General features: G+C 41.6%; 1 protein-coding gene across 1 annotated transcript in view; it reads left to right on the forward strand.

The window, feature by feature from the left end:
* ITGA8 (integrin subunit alpha 8) overlaps positions 1 to 17,446 on the forward strand; it is a 169,538-nt gene that overhangs the window by 72,515 nt on the left and 79,577 nt on the right. The window lies entirely within an intron of this gene.

A 17,446-nucleotide genomic window follows, 5' to 3' on the forward strand; every position in this document is an offset into this window, starting at 1 on the left:
CTACACTTATTCATTGCAATTCTGATATAAGAAAAATGTCTCTTCTACCTATTTATTCAATTTTTTTTTTTACATCTGTGGGGACTTGTGGGTATTTATTTTATTTTATGGACTATAATCCATTACTGCTTTTATTTTTGTGGCTTAAATTGTGCTATATTTGGCCACTGGAAATTCCCTGCAGTTGGTTCCTGGGTTCTTTCACTGTTCCCCATCCTTTTACGAGCATTTCCTTCCTTTCTGATACCACAAGATACTGCAAACTCCTTTCGTATTTGCCCTGCCCCTTGCCCTGGAATCAACCATTCATCAAGCGCTCTAGCTCCTCTTAATTGAAGAACAGTATGTAGAGACCAAGATCTGGATACTAGGTGTCCTCATGGCTGCTAGGGTGTCAAGACTTGTAATGCACTGAATTCTATAGATTGCCATATTCCCGTATATCATCACTACACCTCAAACCATCAATGATATTACCTGAAGTCAACAAATTATTGTTGACTGTATTTTGTAAGTCAGCATTTGGCATTTTATATGTCAACAACAGAAATTTGGGCAACATTAATATTATTCTTCTACTGTTAAGAAGCACCATTAATCTTTTTGATTTTTAAAGATGATGGTAGTAGAATTTTTTTTTTTTTTTGGCCACCCTGAAGCATACGGAGTTCCAGGGCTAGGGAGCAGATACGAGTTGCAGTCTCAAACTGAGCCACAGCTGTGGCAATGCTTGATCCTTAACCCACTATGCAGGGCTGGGGTTCAAACACGCATCTCAGCACTCCTAAGATGCTGCCAATGCTGTGGTGCCACAGCGGGAGCTCTGGTAGTAGAATATTTACTGATTATATGATATTTAAGAAGACTGTGGTTTGGAAATGCAATTTATTAACTTATTCAATAAATACTTACTGAATGCCTTTCATGTGCCTATCACTCTTCGAGGTTTTGAATGAGTTAAACAAAGTACTGAATTAAACAAAGATCCTGCTCTCATGAGCCTGAGTTTACATTCTAGCTGTAATATTGGCTGATTGTATAACACTGACAAGTTACTGAAATTCCTCAAGCCCCACTCCTCAGTGGTAAAATGAGTATAACACTGCCTATTAATAGTTTCTCCTTTAAAGGGGTGCTGTGGATATGAAGTAGTCTAAAATGTGGCACAAATGAACCTATCTACACAACAGAAACAGACACACAGACATGGAGAACAGACTTGCGGTTTCCAAGGAGGAGGGGGGAGGGAGTGGGATGGCCAGGGAGTTTGGGGTTAGTAGATGCAAACTATTCCATTTAGAATGGATAAGCAATGAGGTCCTACTGCACAGCACAGGGAACTATATCCAGTCTCTTGGGATAGAACATGATGGAAGATAATATGAGAAAAGGAATATATATATATATATATATATATATATATATATATATGTATGACTGGATCACTTTGCTGTACAGCAGAAATTGGAACAATGCTGTAAATCAATTATATTTTATTTAAAAAATGATCTCAAAAAAGAAAATATATATAAAGCAGTTAGCCCTGTGAATAGCACCTAGTGAAAATCATTAAATATTAGTTATAAATGACATCTATATTATTTGGACATAATCCATGCCCTTAAGAAACAATACAATCATGGAGATAAAATATCCAACAATTAACTGTAATGCAAGATAGCATGTTGGAAGAGGTTTTAAAAGGTTAACATATAATGAATGAGTTTAAAAGAGAAAGTGCTTCTGGCTAATGTGTTCAAAGAAAGCTTCATGGGGGAAGTAATGGCTCAGTAGAGTCTTAAGATACAGGCATGACAGTAAGTGGTTATATGGAGAAGGCTTTCCAGAAGAGGAACATAGCACAAGCAAAGACTTAATAGATAAGAAAAGGCAATTTTGGAAGTGATTTGATCCAAGGTGATAGGAACATAGATGGAGAAAATCAACAAAAGGGGGTTGGGAATAAAGGGGCCTTGAATAGCATGTCAAATATTTGGTCCTTTATGAGGAAAAGAACAGAAAAAGAGAATATGTCTTATATAGCAAAATGACACTTGAAGTTCTTTCAGTCTTGAGCAATGACTATATAAGTTGTAATGAGAAAGAAACTTGAGGGCAAAAGCCATTAAAGTATCCCAAGTATGAATAATGCATTGAACAGTAGGAGTGCAGCAGGAAAACCAGAGCAGTCTAGGGGTGTCTGGGGATAAACGGCATCAGTGCCACTTTAGCAGGAGGTTGGGAGCCACTGTACACACGTCTCAAGTGATCTCATAGTGATTACATTCAACTTGGAAATATACTTGGCACAGGAGGAAGCCCAAATCTGTAGCACTTACCAATTTCTATGGTGTAAATACCACCATGGTTGGTTTCAAGCTCTGGTGACTCTTACATGGTAAGAGTTATACAATTGCGATATGTCCAGCTGAGATGAACCTGACGTATCTACCTGCTACTTACTGCCCGGCCATTCATAAATTCACTGACCTTCGGTTTTTGTGACAGAATTCCACAGCAGACTCTGGCTCTGGGAATTTCAGTGTCTACTCAGAAATTCACAGGTTCAGGTTGTGAACTCTCTCTTTGGGTTTCGTTTTTTGTTGTTGTTGTTGTTTTTTTAACGTATAGTTGATTTATAGTGTTGTGCCAGTTTCTGCCATACAGCAAAGCCACCTAGTCATACATATTTTTTTCTCATATTATCTTCCATCATGCTCTGTTCCAAGAGATAAAATATAGTTCCCTGTGCTGTACAATAACACCTCACTGCGGATTCATTCTAAATCTAATAGTTTGCATATACTAACCCCAAACTCCCCATCCATCCTACTCCCTCCCCCTCCCAAATTCTTAAACTTTTAAATAACTTTTGAAATGAGAATGCAACTCTCTTAAACACCTCACCTGCCTCTCTCCACATACGTGGACCAGCTCCTAAAACAATCTTTTACAAGTAAGGTTAAAATTCTTTATAAACCACCCCAGGTTCTATCCTAGACAGGTTCAAACCATATCCCACTTATAGGTAGTATAAGTATAATCTGAGTCTTTTATACCAGATAAAGAAATCTAACCACATGGCTATTACCTTTAGATGCTGCATGTCATCTGTTTTTTAATACACTTGCCATGTGTCCAGCCCTCGGCATGTGAAAGTTCCCAGGCCAGGGATCAAACCCGTGCCACAGCAATGACGCTAGCCACTGCAGTGACAATGCCAGATCCTTAACCCGCTGTGCCACAGGGAACTCCTTATATACTTTATTTTTTAATATATGTAATTTTTTAGAGCAACTTTAGGTTCAAAGCAAAATTGAGCAGACAGTACAGAGGATTCCCGTATAACCGCATTGCCTACATGCCAAATCTCTGCCATTATCAACGTAGAGACCTCAGCATATTAATCGTGGTTGTTTTAAATTCCTGGCCTGATAATTCCAACGTTGCTGCCATTTCTCAGTCTGGTTCTGGCATTTGCTCTGTCTCTTCCAACTATGTATTTTGCCTTTTAGTACATTTTGTCATTTATTTATTTACTTTTGACAGCTGGGCATGATGTCCTGGATAAAAGGAACTGCTGTAAATAGTCCTTTAGAGATGTGTCAGTAGGTGTTGGTGAGGAACAGGGAGGAGCGTTTTGTGGTTGTTCAATTAGGTCTCAGTGTTTTGGGTTTTTTGGGTTTGGGGTTTTTTGTTGTTGTTGTTGTTTTAGGGCCACTCAAACTCGGGGCATATGGAAGTTCCCAGGCCAGGGGTAGAATCAGAGCTGTAGCCACCTGCCTAGGCCACAGTCACAGCCACATGGGATCTGAGCCTTGTCTGTGACCTACACCATGGCTCACAGCAATGTCAGATCCCTAACTCACTGAGCGAGGCCAGGGATTGAAGCCACATCCTCATGGATGCTAGTTGGGTTCGTTACCCAGTAAGCCACGAGGAGAACTCCTAGGTCTCAGTCTTTTAGGGAGCTGATCCTTCTGGACTGTGAGCTTCTCATGCATCTTAGTTTTCCCCTCAGGTGAGACAGGGTGGCGAGAATGGGCTGAGGTTGGTGTTTCCCTTCCCCCAGGTTAGACTCTGACAAATCCCCAGCAGGCAAGACTCTGCTTGGCTGGCTCTGCCCAAGGGCAGACCTCGGGAAGAAGAACAGAGTGTCTGGTATATTTCAACAGAGTTTCTCCTCCCCTCCCCCTTCCAGAAGCACAAGGAATCTGCTCTCTGATGCTCACTGTGAGACCCTGGAAGAGATCTGGAAGGAAAAAAAAAACCTCGCAGAAGTGTGCCCCTCCCTTCAGGCCCCAGGGGCTAGATCCCTGGAGGGTTTAACTCTGGGAGCTGTCCACGCTGCTCCTCCTGCCCTTCACCAACAGAGTCCAGGCTTTTCTGCCCCAGCCGGAGGCTGCTGCACTGAGAAATCATGGTTCTCTGCATTTGCCTGTCAGTTTCTCCAATGTAGGGGCAGCAGTTTATCCTGTGGCCTCTCTCCTCTTACGGATATAAGAGGAGTTGTTGATCTTTCACTTTGTTCAGCTTTTTTACTTACTCGGGCAGTGTGGCAACGTCCAAGCTTTTTCCATGCTAGACCAGAAACCAGAAGTCTGATCCTTTCAATCTAAACGAACTAGCTCCCAAACTTTCAATTGTAGAAGCCAGCTTCTTTCTGAAACCCGAGGCACCAGTGACTGTGACAGCCTGTCATTTATCCTTGATCTTACTTGCAAGTATATAGTTAATAAAAAGTTGCCGGTTGGCCATGGTTTGTTTTATGGAGATGCGGGGGGCAGGAGTGGGAGGGTGTGAGTGGGAGTGATTTCCCATATACTTAGAACCTCTCGTTTATTTCTGACCTCCCACTGCGGGTTCTTCACATAAGTCATTTTTATTTTATGAATAGATGGTTTCAAAGCCGTCTCTCGGTGTAATTCTCTTGAAGCATCCCTTCTGTCTTTGCACGCCCTGGACCTCTTCCCAGGAGTTCGCTTCCCACTTAGGAACCCAGTTCAAGTATCACTTCCTGTGGAAGCCTTTCCTGACTCTTGTCCTGCCCTTAAAAACACTGCTCTCAGATTGACATGACACATTTGTGTGGTTATCTGATAAACATCTCTTTTGCTCCCATTAGAGTGGACACACTATTAGTTGAGAGTGAGCACTTTTGCTCATGATGGAATCCTTAGTACCCCAAACAGTGGCTGGCGCTGGAGGCACCTCGTAAGTATTTGTTGAATGAATGAATGAGAATAAATGAATACTTGAATGAATAAACCAGTTTCCTTACAGCCACACACCTTGGCATAGAAACTCTGTCCCACCTCTCTTTACCTGGCCATTCTCTTCCAACTGCGCTTAAGTCCAGTGGACTGTCGTACTCTTGGGTGGCATAAAAATAGACACGGAAGTCTAGAGAATGATGCCCTTTTACATATACATGGGCATCCTCTCCTGGGATCACAGGAGGCGACACTCAAGGTGGTGCACTTCTTTGACAAGTAGAACCCTCATCCTTTGTTCTCTCTTCCTGCCGGACCAGGAGAACTCACATCCAGCTTGAGAGAAGCAGCTGGGAGTTGGCGCAGCCATAGTCTCACTTCTGCACCTGTACCGTTCAGCTCTGTAGTCCAGGACATACCACTCTCATCTCTGAACCTTAAGCTTCTCTAGCTGCAAAAGGAAGGTCCTCAGACCACTCCTTGACCCCTGAGGGTGGTTGTGAAGGTGATCTGCAAACTGTAAAGAACTCAAAACCATCCGTATATGTTGCTTCTTAGCCCCATCCACTAAATAGACATGAGAGGGACCCATCTAATGCTGAAATCCAGCCTCTTTTCCCCAGACCTAGGCCTGTGCCTTAAGGCAGTGATGTGGGTAACATGCCTAAAGGTTCCTATGAGAGGAGGGAGGAGAGATTTTTCAAAATAACTAACACTGCCCCCAAATCCTCTGTATTACTTCCTATGTGCAAGCATAGCGCCTGTGATGCTCTCCTTTCTACATAGGGCCATCATCTCATATTTTCTTACTGACATTTTCCTGAGATGGAATCAGTCATAGCTGGCTCCCTAACAACTGCAAACCCTAACAGAAATTCCTGAGCGCGTGAATGTATAAGAGAAGCTGTAGGGCCAGGCCAGCCTTCAGGTTAAATTGTGACGTAGGACAAGCTCACTTGGAGGAGTGTCCTGCTCCTCCTGTCTCTGGCCTCCTTTTCTTTCTGTCGCGGACAGCTCCTCTATACCAGCTGCAGAAGCTTTCCCGATTTCCTCTTATCAAATGTGCAGTGGGGAAGGCTGGAAAATCCCTACTTCCGGCAGGCTGTAAATGATATTAGGGAAGTAGGTGGCAGCCGGGGACTCTGATGCAGGGGGTGCTGGTCTGCATCTTTAACGAGCCCCCTTGGAGAGTTGACTGAGAGGCTGTAAGTGTCTGAAGGGCAGGGAACGTGTGCATTTGCTCACTGCTGAATTCTTGGCGGCTATGATAGGACTTGGCTCCTGGCAGGTGTTCAGTCACGAGTTGATGAGCGAGAATGGCCAGTGTAGAACCACTGCATTCACTTCCTTTTCTTCCTCTCCTCCCAGTCCTTGCAACTCTATAATTCTGTATATTAGGGTACCAATTTTCCAGGGCTGCCATCACAAAGTACCACACACTAGGTGGCTCCAACAACGGGCATTTATTTCCCCCCCAGTTCTGAAGGTGACAACTCCAAGTTCACGGTGTGGGCAGGGTTGGTTTCTTCAGAGGCCTCTCACTTTGACTTGTGGGTGGCCATCTTCCTTCTGTTCCTGGCACGTGTGTCCGTGTCCAAATTTCCTCTTTGGAAGGACCCACCCAAATGACCTCATTTTAACTTACATCTTTAAAGACCATTTCTCTGAATCGAGTCCCATTCTGAGGCCAGGGATGAAGACGTCAACATCAAACCATGGGGGGGATGCAGTTCAGTCCATAACATGCCGCAGTCATTTAAAGTGTGGCCACAAGGATCAAGTGAAATGCCTCGGATCCAGTGACACAGAATGCAACTAGCGAAGCATCAAGTGATGGTGGACTGGAAGGAGGGTGTTTATAGCCACACAGAAAATGATTTTCCTGAGGCAGAGTCATCATTTGAGAGTTCACGCTTATATTTGTGGGTTGTTGTGTTTTTTGTTTTTTTTTTTAAGGAAAATAAACTCTCAGTAAATTAGAATGTTGCAAACTCATTCCACAGACCAACTCTTAAATTTTTCCTTCAGAGTTCACTTGGAAGCATTTCAGACAGATTGTTAGGATTATTACTTTCTGGGATAAAAATCACGCATTTTTTTCCCAGCATTTCTTCCTCAACCCATAACCCTCCTCTCCATAATATTTTGCATGTTGCAATAAGGAAGCAAGGAAGAAAGGCAGGCTCTGTCTATTTTTAGATGACTATATTTGCCAAACTCAAGGAGACTTATCTAAATGCCTGGCTTCCCACAGACATGAGCTATTTTTCCACTGCCAGACACTTAGGCCAGTTTCATAACCTACTTATGGGTCAACATTGCTTTTTTATTTATTTTTTATGTTTTTATGTATTGGTATTTTTTATTTGGGGTTTTTTTTTTGTCTTGTTTTGTTTTTCTTTTTTTTTTAAGGGCCGTACTCACAGCATATGGAAGTTCCAGGCTAGAGGTCAAATCGGAGCTGTAGCTGCAGGCCTACACCACAGTCACAGCAATGCTGGCTCCAAGCCACATCTGTGACCTACACAACAGCTCTCAACAATGCTGCATCCTTAATCTACTGAGGGAGGCCAGGTATCGAACCTGCATCCTCATGGATATAACCACTATATAAAATGCAGTTGGGTTCATTACTGCTGGAGCCACAATGGGAACTCCAACACTGCCATATTTATACAGCATCTTTCACCCCATCATTTTACACATCATCTCTGATACCCACATTTCTCTTAATATCATTCTTGTATGAAAGTGAGCGGACCCTGGGTGGGTCCAGGGAAACAACTATACTGGACAATCCTGTTTGGCTTGAAAAATGCTTCTATGTTGTGGGAAGGGGCTTAGCAGAGATGGAGCTGGGATGGTGATGAGGAGTGCTGCTGGCGATGCCATGGGTTGTGAGTGTCAGCAATGCCAAGACAGGAGCCAGAAGTCTGTGCAGCGTGAGCTCAGGTAGCTGAGTCACGTAGGTGATCCAGGATGGTGTGCAGGTCTGGTTAAGCCAGGGAGAAAGCCAGAAACTGTCCCATAAAGGAGGCAAGAGGAGGTATAAACCCTGCAGGTGCCCATCTGATAGAAGATGGTCCTGGATCATAAATCAGAGCCAAGAAAGTGCAGTCATGTGACCCAACCCGTTCTACTGAGCTTTTGGCTTTCTTGTCTGGAAGATTTCACCAGAGATTTCATAATCAAGAGTGATTTGTCCAGAGTCACTAAGAAGCCAGTGGCAAAGTGAACTGGAATGTAGATTTCCTAAATTTTTGCCATCTTCGCAATCATCTTGCACTTGAAATAGAACACTGCATTTAAAAAAGGGCTTCAGAGATGTTACAGATCAAAAAGGTTCAACGAAAGACAATTTACAAATCAAAATTGGCCTATAGGAGTTCCCACTGTGGCACAGTGGGTTAAGGATCAAGATTTGCCCAGATATGGCATAGGTTGCAGCTGTGGCTCAGATTCAGTCCCTGGCCTAAGAACTTCCATATACTGTGGGTATGAAAATAAAATCAATCTATACATACAAAAACCTATTTATAAATGTTTATAGTGACTTTCTAAACATCAAAAACAACTCAAGTACCCCTTAGCCAGGGATGGATAAACAAACTATGGGCCATCCACACAGTAGAATATTACACAGCAATAAAAAAGAATGAACTGCTGACACATGTGAGATTGGGGATGAATTTCAAATGCACCAAGCTGAGTGAAAGAAGCCAGATCCAAAAGCCTACATACTATTGGAGCAGATGCTATGGAATACAGTATGGAGGCTCTTCAAAAAACTAAAAATAGAAATGCCATATGACTCAGCAATCCCGCTCCTGGGTATATATCCAGATGAAACTATAATTCAAAAAGATACATGGACCCCTACATTCATAGCAGCACTATTCACAATACCCAAGGCAGAGAAACAACCTAAATGTCCATCGACAGAGGAATCAATAAAGAAGATGTGGTACATATATACAATGGAATACTACTCAGCCATAAAAAAGAATGACATAATGCTATTTGCAGCAACATGGATGCATCTAGAGATTATCACACTAAGTGAAGTGAGTTAGAAAAAGACAAATACCATATAATATCATGTATTCATGGGATCTAAAATATGACACAAATGAACCTATCTACAAAATAGAAACAGACTCATAGACATTAAGAACAGACTTATGGAGAGTTCCTATCATGGCTCAGTGGTAACAAACCAGACTAGTATCCATTAAGACATGGTTCAATCCCTTGCCTTGCTCAGTGGGTAAAGGATCTGGCATTGCTGTGAGCTGTGGTGTAGGTCACAGATGTGTCTCAGATTCCACATTGATGTGGCTGTGGTGTAGGTCAGCAGCTGTGGCTCCGATTGGACCCCTAGCCTAGGAACTTACATATGTCATGGGTGTGGCCCTAAAAAGAAAAAAAAAAAAAAACAGGCAACGGGGGAGGGAGTTGGGTAGGGAGGGATGGATTGGAACTTTGGGATTAGCAGATGCAAACCTATTATATATAGGATGGATAAATAACTAGGTCCTACTATATAATATAGGAAACTATGTTTAATATTCTGTGATAAACCATAATGGAAGAGAATATGAAAAGAATGTGTGTGAATACACACACACTCATATATATCTATGTATATATAGATAAATAGATATATCTGAATCACTTTGCTGTACAGCAGAAATTAGCACAACACTGTAGATCAACTATACTTCAATAAAATAAATTTTTAAAAAGAGAGAAAGAAAAGGCCAGACAAACCTTAAAAAAAAAAAAAAAGGCTATATATTCTTTGCATTTATCTGTACAACATTCTGGAAAGCAGATTAGAGGATGTAGGGGCAGGAGTGTGAGTGGGCTTGACCACAAAGTGCATGGGGATATTTGGATCGATGGAATTGTTCTATATTCTGGTTGCATTGGATAAATTTATCCAAGCTCTGAGAAGAGGGTACTTTTTAAGGATGAAATGTACTGTATGTAGATAAACCTATCTACAGAACAGAGGCAGACTCACAGACATGGAGAACAGACTTGTGGTTACCTAGGGGGAAGTGGGATGGAGGGGGAGTTTGGGGTAAGTAGATGCAAACTATTACATTTAGAATGGATAAGCAATGAGGCCCTGTTACATAGCACAGGGAACTGTATCCAATCTCAGGATAAATCTTGATGGGGGAGAGTAATGAGAAAAAGAATGTATGTATGACCAGGTCACTTTGCTCTACAGCAGAAATTGACACAACACTGTACCTCAAGTATAATAAAAAATTTTTGTAACTTACTGTATATAAAACACACCTGAATTTTAAAATTCCTTTAAAGAGATAAAAAGTAGCCTGTAGCTATGCTCCTGGGAAGCACTGGGGCAAAAATAGATCATAGCCAGACTGCCTGGCTATAAAACTTGGCCTTGCCACTTATTATATTGAGCTTCTTGAATCTCATTTGCCCCATTTTGAAATGGGCTAATTAGGGTATCTATCTTGTGGGATTGTTGTAACCCAGAAATTCATGTATTTAAAATGCTTAGAAAGTTAGCTTCTGTCTGCTACATCTCCGCACGGTTGTACAGTGTATCCTAAGGATAAATTCCTAAAATTGAAAATTCTGAGTCAAAGTTTCACAGTGCCATATATACCAACAAAACACCTGCCAAAAATATGTGCCCACGCTCGAATGAAGCCGATGAGTTTTTGGTCCTTTCTCTCTATCCAGCCCTGCCTCGTACTAAACTTTTCACTCTTTCAAATTTGAAGGGTTAAAAATGGTATCTCATCTACTGTACCATGAAGGAACTCTCAAACTCTAATTTTTTTTTTTATAGCCACACCTCCACCTTCCATAGGAAGTACCCAAGCTAAGGGTGGAACTGCAGCTGCAACTGCAAGCCTACACCACAGCCACAGCAACATCAGCTCTTAAACCCACTGAGTCAAGCCAGGGATCAAACCCACATCCTCATGGAGGCTACACTGGGTTCTTAACCTGCTGAGCCACAGTGGGAACTCCTCAAGCTCCAAATTTTTCAAGGAGGTGTTTGATGGCATTTCCAGCAACAGACTTCAGCACTAGTGTATTTATAAGATGAGAGAGGGGAGTAGGCCTGAGGAAAAAAAAAGGAAGCAGATAAGAAGTTCACAGCTGAAGGTCACAGCTTATGAAATGCAGGTGCTTGGGCGGCCATGGCATCTCCCCCAGAACAGGATTTTGGGGGTTCTTTCATCTAATACTGTCATCGCTCTTCCTGGTGTCTGCCCCTTCCATCTGCCCCCCTCCAAGGAAATTTCCACTCTCTCCTTTTCTGCCCCCTGCACACCTAGGTCCAGACTTCAAATCCACACTCAAAACAAGGCTGATGTTTTCACACTGAACTTCTTCCAACTAAAATTTTCTTCAGAGATGAATGAAATCAGACCCTATGGTCCAAGTCCCACTTTAAAGACTTGGCTCTTCACTTCCTCCTTGTTTAAAAACAACGATTTCAGAGAAATAAAATCTGAAACGGAGGTGTAATGCATCTCCTGTGACCTCACATTTTTTAAGCGTTCTTTTTTCTTGCCAACTCATCCTGCGTTCATGCTAATGTCCATTTGTGCTTCCTTAAAAGCTCCCAGTTCCGTCAAAAGCCAGAAAGAAAATAAACTATGTTTCTCGGGCCATGTGAGGTGGTAACAAAGGACCCCAGCGTTTAGAGGACAGTTCATGATTAAAGGGAAAGAACCAACTGTAGTCACCAAATGTTTCTTCAAGGAAAAAGGGAAAAAAAAAAAAAAAGACTAAGTGTCTTTGTAGAAAGAAAGGCCAAGTTTTTTATTTGTTTGTTCTCGGAACTTGCTCTTAAGAGGTTTCAGTAAGAAAGGTAGAAGACCTGTTGTCTCAAAGGGAAGGGAAACGTTTTCAGAGTTATAAATCCAAATACTAGCACCAAAATTTGTCTTCAGGTTATTACTGAAATTCCTAAGCATGGGAGTTCTTTTCATGGCTCAGTGGTAATGAACCCGACTAGTATCCGTGAGGACGTGGGTTCGATCCCTGGCCTCACTCAGTGGGTTAGGGATCTGGCATTGCCGCGAGCTGTGGTGTAGGTCACAGATGTGACTTGGATCCTCTGTGGCTGTGGCTGTGGCTGTGGTACAGGCTGGCAGCTACAGTTCCAATTTGACCCCTAGCCTGGGAACTTCCATACACCGCAGGTGCAGCCCAAAAAAGCAAAAAAAGAAAAAAATTCCTAAGCATGACAGAATGATGCAAGATTTAAAAAAATATTATGTGTGTAGTGTATATATACATATATATACATAGATATTGTATACACATATATAGATGCATGTGTATGTATACATTTATATACCCAAACATATGGAGCATATATATATGTGTATATATATATATATATGGAAATCGCATAGTTCTTATCAGAGCGAGTCACATATTTTGGAAGGACAAGTTGGTAGAAACACAAGTCAGCAGATCAATTTTCCTCCCCTCAAGAAATCTGATCATTTTCAGACCCTGAGCATAAATGCTTCTGGCCTTTTCCAGAAGGCACCATACCAAGGTGGTGTCTCAGAAGACAAACATACTTTGGTGGTAGATAACTGTTTTCTTGGCCTCTGAATAACTGTGGCCACATTCTCATGAAGAAGAAAAAAAAAAAGTGTAGCCTGTCGTGCCAGTTTATTTTATTTTTCCAGGGTAGGAAAATTCCCACCCTGAGGCCTAGGAATCAAAGTTCCCAAAGAATAAGGCCTCCTGCCTGTGACCATCAGGAGGGGATCTCTCAGCTCCTCATCTGTAATAACATTCTAGTCATGATGTAGCCTCTGAATCTGGAGAGTGTGTGTGTGTGTGTGTGTGTGTTTCTCTCCCAACACCTTCAAGTGCCCGTGCAAAAATGCAGCAGCACTGAACTGTCATTCACATTAGCCTGTCTTAATTGTCATTTCATTTCCTTCATCTCTTAAAGTCTCTGCCTTGTCTCTGGCACCGGGCCTGGTACCATGGATACAAAGATGCTTTCTTTCTTCATTTAGTTCAAACCCTCTGCTCCATTCGTCCTTGTGATATGCAAACCTGGAGAAAGATCCCTGCCCTGGAAGAGCATTTAGTCTCCTTTCCCTGGCCACTTCCAGAGAGTCAATTCTTACAATTCATCTGTTATTTATAAAGTGTAGGTATTATTTGGAGACAAAAAAAAAAAAAAAAAAACTCATGACTCCCTTCAATTGGTTTTCATTGTGGAACTTTCCTGTCCAGTGTCATGTCAGTAGATATGGATCAGGCCAAGAGCCACCTGTGTTACACTTGTCTAAATACTGGAGTTCAGGATTACACAGGAAGAGCAGAGTTCATGTTTCTTCAAATCAGGAGCTCTTTTTCCTCTGACACAAGGAAAAGGCTCTGGGGTATTGGAAGAGACAAATGTAACAGAAAAAAATAAATGTAAGATTAGCTTTAAAAGTTGAAATTCTGATAGGATTTTAAAAATTGGTAGAGGAGTTCCCCCTGTGTCATGGTGGGTTAAGGACCTAGCATTGCTGCAGTTGTGGAGTAGGTCACAGCTCTGGCTCGGGTTTGCTCCGTGGCCCAGGAATGTCCATATGCTGCAGGTGAAGCTGAAATAGAAAAAATAATAATAAATTGGTAGCCTTAGAAACTTTGGTTCCGCCTGACTTCAAATATTTGAACCGTTGGAAAAGAATATTTTATTCTGAGAACTATAGATGGCCAAGTCGTAGCCCATTACTTTGTTCCTTAATCTCACAGTCATAGCTGCTTGGATGACCTTCCTTCGCCTTATTAAACATTAGCACGAACATCTGTTAAAAGATGGAGCTTTGAAATCAAAACTACAGGAAAGAGTTCCCGTCATGGCTCAGTGTTAATGAACCCAACTAGTACTGATGAGGATGTGGCTTCAATCCCTGGCCTTGCTCAGTGGGTTAAGGATCCAGCATTGCAGTGAGCTGTGGTGTAGGTCACAGACGTGGCTCAGATCTGGTGTGGCTGTGGCTGTGGTGTAGGCTGCCAGCTGCAGCTCCAATTCAACCCTTAGCCTGGAACTTCCTTATGCCACAGGTGTGGCCCTTAAAGAACAAAAACAAAACTATACTGAGGTCCCACTTCACACTAGTCACAATGGCCATCATTAAAAAATCTACAAACACTAAATGCTAGAGAGTGTGGAGAAAAGGAAACCCTCTTATACTGTTGATGGGAATGTAAATTGGTGCAGCCACTATGGAAAGCAGTATGGAGGTTTCTCAAAAAACTAAAACTAGAGTTGCCATATGATGCAGCAATCCCACTCCTGGGCATGTATCTGAACAAAACTAAACAGATATGTGCACCCATATGTTCATAGCAGCAGTATTCAGAATAACTAAGATAGGAGTTCCCGTCATGGCGCAGTGGTTAACGAATCCAACTAGGAAACATGAGGTTGCGGGTTCAATCCCTGGCCTTGCTCAGTGAGTTAAGGATCCGGCATTGCTGTGAGCTGTGGTGTAGGTTGCAGATGTGGCTCGGATCCCACATTGCTCTGGCTGTGGCATAGGCTGGTGGCTACAGGTCTGATTGGACCCCTAGCCTGGGAACCTCCATATGCCGCGGGAGCGGCCCTAGAAAAGGCGAAAAGACAAAAAAAAAAAAAAAAAGAATAACCAAGACATAGAAACAAATTAAATATCCACTGACAGGTAAAGATGTGGTTCATGTATACAACGGAATACTACATAGCCATAAAAAAGAATGAAATAATGCCATTTGCAGCAACATGAATGGGCCTAGTATATATCAACAAAATAAACTTTTTTAAACATATGAAGCTTTGGACTCCAATCCTGAGCCTGTTATCTGAATCTGATTCTTTATCTGTAAAATGAGATTTTTGACTTCAAGTATAGTTGATTTACATTGTGCTAGTTTCAGGTGTATAGCAAAGTGATTCAGTTATATATATACATGTTTTTTTTTCTGATTCTTGTCCACTATGGGTTCTTACAACATGCTGAATGTGGTTCTCTGTGCTATACATTAAATCCTTGTTGTCTATCTACTTTATATATAATGATCTCTGTTAATCTCATATTCCTAGTTTATCCCTCCCCCATCCCTTTTCCTGGTAACCACACATTTTGTTTTCTGTGTTTGTGAGTCCTTTCTGTTTTGAATAAAAATTCATTTAACTTTTTTTTAGATTCCACGTATAAGTGATATCATATGATATTTGTCTTTCCATGCCTGACTCAGTACAATCTTTAGGTCCATCCATGTTGCTGTAAATGGCAATATTTCATTCTTTTTTATGGCTGAGTAGTATTCCACTGTTTATATACACCACATTTTCTTTATCCATTCATCTGCTGATATCCACTTAGGTTTCTTCTAGGTAACAAAAGAGGTTTTGATGGTGATTTTATTCCTGAAGATACTCAAGTCCATTTTAAAAAAAGAATAACATTTTAGCAAGAATTATGGTATCTTAGGTTGGGTTCTTTTAGAGCAGACTTTAAGGCAAGAATTAAAAAACAAGACATTTCTTTGGAAAATAACCCTCAAAAAAAAAAAAAAAACCATTGCTAAGGGAGTAGCGAAGAGAGATGTGGAAAGATTATTCTCAAGAGGCTGACAGGGTGGGCCACCAGGCTCTGTCTAGCTGGTGAGATCTGGGAGACAGAAGAGTGTATGCCTCAGATTCACCCTAAGAAAGAAGCCATGCTAGCTATTGTCCCTAGTTATCCATCTAGTTCCCATCCATCACATGCTAGGGCAGTGGCCCAGGGTGCTTCCAGCCTGCCCTGGCCCAGCCAAGAGAAGCCCCGAGAGAAGAATCAGAGTTGCTTGCAGTCTGACCAGTTCCTTTGTTCTGAAAAGGAGAATGCCAAGATCACGTGGCAACAAATCATTTTCCTGTACAAGCTCCATTAATCCAGTGTAATTCCTTGATCGGTTTTCCATATGGCATGGCTAAAGAAGTTACCCCCTCTTTTTTTTTTTCCTTCAATTTCACTTCTGTTCTACCAGAATTCACCAATGAGAGCTTCAGCTATTTTAAGTCTTCGTCTGTGGGTCTGTGGCCGTTATTTCTACTGAGTCCAGCTTTCCCATCTCTCCATCTAAATGCACTCTGCAGATACAGCCATGGTCATTTACATTTTTGTTTGATTGCACCCACCAAGAAAGAAAACCATCATAAATGAGACTAAGAGAAACAGAGGGTTCTGCCTATGTCTTAGCCCATCTCTGAGACAATTGTAACCCTAACCCCTCAAATAGTCTAAGATTGTGCCGTTGCCCAGCACCACTGCAGCTCAGCTCCACCTCTTACCTACTTTTGTGAACTTTGGTGAATGATTAGGTTAGCCTCCTTAAACCTCCCATTACTGATCTGCAAAACTGCACTAATAATACAGACTTCTTAACTTCCTGTTAGGAGTCAGTGCAAGCAAATCCATTAAAATAATTCCTGGCCTAGATTAAGTGTTCAGTATGTGCTGTTTATTATTACCACTGTTGGTGTTATTTAATATTATTAAAGAGTAGTTTCCTTCCTTATCCATGGGGTCCTGTGTTCCAAGACCCTCAGTGGATGCCCGGAACCTTGGAAAGTATATATTTTATACACTATGTTTTCTCCTCTACATAAAGTTGAATTTATAAATTAGGCACAATAAGAGATTAACAACTAATAATAAAATAGAACAACGATAACCATGTACTATAACACAAGTTATGTGAATGTGGTTTCTCTCTCTCTCAGAATATAGTTTATTGCACAAATTTAATGCCTTTTCCCTCTTAATGAAGCGCTTCTCCCACCTGTGGCTCTAACTTTTGTAGTTTAAGGTGCAACAGCAAAACTAGCAGGGCTTTCTTTTGCCTTCTTTACAATTTCACAGATAGATTTGTTCTTACTGTGGATCAAAGTGACTTCAGCATACAATATTTTTCTTTCCTTATTAAGTGAAGAATGTCCACCTTTTCACTTCAGTGATGCACCTTACAGCCTCTCTTTATCATCTCTTAATTGCTAGGCATCACTGCTCTTGCACTTTGGAGCCGTAATTAAGTATAAGTAGGGGTCTCTTGAACAAGCACTGCAACATGCCTGCAAATTGACTACAGGCAGGACACACTGGACCAAGAAGTGATTCACATCCCAGGTGGGACAGAATAGGATGGCATGAGATTTCATCACACTGCTCTGTATGGCATGCAAT

The sequence above is a fragment of the Phacochoerus africanus genome, chromosome 12 (genome assembly GCF_016906955.1).
Source record: "Phacochoerus africanus isolate WHEZ1 chromosome 12, ROS_Pafr_v1, whole genome shotgun sequence".
Lineage (NCBI taxonomy): Eukaryota > Metazoa > Chordata > Mammalia > Artiodactyla > Suidae > Phacochoerus > Phacochoerus africanus.